Below are 4,181 nucleotides of genomic sequence, written 5' to 3'. Positions count from 1 at the left end.
ACAGAGAGCTGGCCTGGAGGGGGATCCACGGAGCTCCACGCCAGCCCACTGAGCCAACCCACTCAGTCTGTGCAGGTGTACTGACGCCTGGACAAACACATGCACACACATACACGCTTGCATGCATAGCCACTAGACCAGGGGAGGCCCCCTGAGCAAGCAGATGTCCTAACGCTCAATTTTTCTGTGTTACCTTTTCTTCTGGGTTCCTCTTGGTTATTCTTTTTTTTCTTGCTATTTTATTGCCCATTTTATTTGATTTGCTTATCATTTTCTCTTCTATCTCCTTTTTATTATTTGATTTGATCTCACTGTATTCTTGGCATGTGTTGTACTTGTAGACGCTTCCTCACCTAGTGAAATAGTGCTGGGTGGAAATAATAAGAGACATGGCTAAAACCTACTAGTTAAAGGTGCTATATATAAGAATATGAAGCAATTCACATGTATGAATTGCTTTTTTATTGCCAATGTGTGAATGGATTGTAACCTGTAATAAAAACTGAGACCTTCCACAACTTTCTCGGTTGCTTATAACAGCTTGTGGACTGATTTCTATGTAAAGGACGTGGGATGAATTTTATGCTATGATGAGTTTATAATTTTATGCTCGCTCCTGAGTGCCTTGCCTCAATGCCTCTTTTCTGCTCCCTCACAGTGACGTTAGCTTAGATATTGAGTCTGCTAATGTCAACATAGCATAGCGTGATGACAAAGCCTCCATGATGTCACCCACAGGTTTCTGAAGAGTGGTTTTGAAGTTTGGAGAGGGCTGCTTCGCCATCACCATCTTGGCAGTGCCAAATGGGTGAGTTAAAGTTCACCTCCCCTTCAGTTTTCATGAAGGTGGAATTGAGCTATAGAGACCAAAACTGTAATCAGCCTGTAAACATGTTTATTCATGCTATGCATTTTAACATGGGAGTCTATAGGGAGGGACTCGCTTTTAGTGCCAGCTTCAAGTGGCCGTTCAAAGAACTTCAGCTTTTGGCTCCTCCATATTGGCTTCATTTTTCAGCCATGGAGGTTGCCACTTGAGCCAAACCAAGTCTATAGTCTAAAATATAGTTTATAATCAAACTATAACAAAGAGACTGTCCTCCTGTGAAAAACCCATAGTTATGTTTTGTTGTTAGGCCACATCAAGTGGTCGTAGTTATGACAGGAGCAAAGGGAAAGTGCGATGACATAGTATGCAAAAGGAGGAGGTTGGGGGTGGATGGATGGGTCAACAAAACACAGGAATATGACACAGGAGATTGGTGTTCGACTCCTATGTGAATTTTATATTGTTTCTATAATCCATGACCATGTGTTGTTTTTATTGCAACCATGACAACAAAGATCGTATGATGTTGAGGAAGTACTTATTTTAACCTAAATCATGATGTTTTCCGAACCCTAACCAAGTAGTTTGTCTGTCTAAAACTAACCAAGCCATTACCATTATCATAGTAACCCGACAACATTTGATACGCTGCTCTTTGGTATAGTCACATGTTTATTATGGTAACCATGACAACCGAGGTCCGGTACACATGCCGCCATAAGGACGCTGTATTAGGAAACACCCCCAAACGACCAACGTGCTAGTTTGGATTGAAGGACTTGTTGATAACAACAGCGTAACTTTAGATACCTCCTCTATGAACATGATACCAGTCGATCACGTTCAGACTTATATATATGATGTCACCGTCTTGGTCAATGGATGCTCACTTGTGCCTACCATTGGTGTGTCAGCATGCACGCAGGCAACAGAATTGTGACTGCGGTTCATTTAATGGCCACCGGTGTCATTCATAACAAAGGTTTGCTGAATGTTACATGTAGTACCTTTAAGTGTTACTTTCTAGTGTCTTTTATTTTTAAGCACAAGATCATTTCAAATATTTCTGTCTATCAGTTTAATGAACCAGCCAGTGTTCAAGGTGCATCTGTCATTAACTAAACATAAAGAAATAGATGTATAAATGCATGTATGAATCAATAATTTAATCCATATAGCTCTCTTCCCCAGTGATCATTATTATAACATCCATGTAGCAGAATATCGTATGACTTAAGAGAGGCAAATTCATGTGGGAGCTCGGATACATCTGTTGTGGAGGTCCCAGTGGAGGTATAAACCTAAGATAAGCCTAAGATCGGCTACATACTCACGTGGTGGAGTGCATACTGTTGATTTATATACACTGCAACCACCTCCTTGTCCAAACCCTCAGCTGGCATCATTTATTGTGGAAATTCAGCAATCTGCTGAAACAAGTCATCCAAATTGCATTGAATTACTTCAAAGTCACTATGGTATTGCGTCATGTAAGAAGTGGTCTGAATCAGCTGCAGCACAGAACAAAACACAACATACTGTATATCAAAAACTATAAGAGGACCAAGTAAATCCTTTATTGAATTTAATAAAAAAAAACATATTTAGCTTGTATGGCTTTTTCAGTAGGGAAAGGACAGGCCATCATTCTCCCTAATAGTGTACCGTATACACTGTGTGTCTCTTGTTAACTAGACAGCAGTTATGAAGTTATGAATTAATAAGAAGGCAAGGGAAATGAAGGTACGTTAAGTATAGAAGGTAACAATCTGGACTATTTACAGACATATGAAGAATTATTATGCTACAAACTAATAACAAGTATAATCATATAAAATAATTGCAAGATTAAGACATTATCTGAAGCAAAAAACAGACACTCCCTGATCATTTTTTTCCCTTGTGTCAAAAAGTCTTTTAAAGTCCCACTCTGCTCAAAAATGTGTTTTGCTTGTTGTGACTTCACTCAGATATGACCTTCACCGTGCAGAATGATGTATGTGCAGAGTTTGAAGAATTCAATTTTCACATTCCCTTTCTGAAGGAGGAAGGATTTCTGTTCTCACTTTAAATCTAAAACTATAAACCTCCTATGAAAAATACTTGCATATTCATAGATTAAATTTTCTAAAGTAGTTAATTGAACATTTTTTGTGGAAATAATGATTTCAAACATTTTTTTCAAACACTATTTTCTTAATCTTTAAATGATAATGACATGAAAAAAAACTTGTATAACGATAATATAGGCTGCTGAATATCCCTGTTGCATGTTTTTAATGTTTCTGTAATGGGCTGCGAGAAAAAATGAGACAGTAAACATGTTACTTCCTGTTTGAGCAAGGCAGCAACAAACATGAAACCGTGTTTTTTTTAATGTAATTATAGAAGAACTGTGAGTAGGATTGTATACAGTTGTGAGTTGCCACATTTTCTCTGGTTTTCTCAAAGTTTAGTCAAAAATGAGATACAGATTCCAGCAAAATTAAGAAAGTATGCTGTCCAAATGTTGTCAGTGCAATTGCCATCAGAAATACTGCGTAGTATAAGCAGTGTAATCTTCAGTGCAGTCACAACATGCATCACTGACCAAAGTTTTGTTGAAATTGTCAAAGAGTTTGTGCATGACAGTTCAGGCAAATGGGGCCAATCCATCCATTGTACTTCTCCATATTTCATTTTGGAGGACAGAAAACCTTGACTTGTGAAGCTGAGCGCAAGCGTTTCTCATTTCATGTACGAAGGCCTATTGTGTTGGGCATTCACAGTGAGAATAGAGAGCGACTGCAGGGGATAAAGAGAAGCTCCAGAGGTGAGCACTTTATTGCCAACAAACCAGGGCTGTCTGACAGGATGAATGTATATATTCTTGGCCATCATATTTTCAAGGTTTCAAGTATATTCTTCACTCTTAGGTTTCTTCTTTTCTTTATATTTTATTATTTTTATTCATATCCTGTCACTTTTATCACTCTTTTATTATTATTACATTTAAAGTCTATGAAATATTTGAAAGTGAGCCATAAGTTATTGTCCACATTGTGTCCCTTCCCTAAAAAGGAAAGTATGTTTTGCAGCTCAGGTGGTAGAGCAGGTTGTCTGCTGATTGCAAAGTTGGCGGTTCAACTCCCAGCTCCTCCTCTCCACGTTCTGTAGTATCTTTGGGTGAGACACTGGAGCCCAAGTTGCTTCACTTGTAAGTTGCTTTGGATAAAATCATCTGCCACATGAATTAATGGGAAAGGAAAGGTGTAAAACGTGTCCTATTATTAGATACAGATAGTAACTCTAACTCAACCAACAACAAAAAAACATCCTCCATTTCTTGAGTGTTTTTCTCTCCCCCTGTTCC

General features: G+C 38.4%; 1 long non-coding RNA gene across 1 annotated transcript in view; it reads right to left on the bottom strand.

The window, feature by feature from the left end:
• Window positions 1–3,623: 3,623 nt before the first annotated feature.
• LOC147817720 (uncharacterized) overlaps window positions 3,624–4,181 on the bottom strand; it is a 3,170-nt gene continuing 2,612 nt past the window's right edge. Inside the window, exon 2 of the long non-coding RNA XR_015436108.1 lies at window positions 3,624–4,049. This is a non-coding gene — a long non-coding RNA (uncharacterized LOC147817720). The remainder of the gene's footprint in view (window positions 4,050–4,181) is intronic.

This window comes from Seriola lalandi, unplaced genomic scaffold, assembly GCF_002814215.2.
Source record: "Seriola lalandi dorsalis isolate HSWRI2012SDOR001 ecotype SW California unplaced genomic scaffold, Sedor1 jcf7180002054908, whole genome shotgun sequence".
NCBI lineage: Eukaryota > Metazoa > Chordata > Actinopteri > Carangiformes > Carangidae > Seriola > Seriola lalandi.
This window is presented reverse-complemented; position numbering and strand designations above follow the sequence as displayed.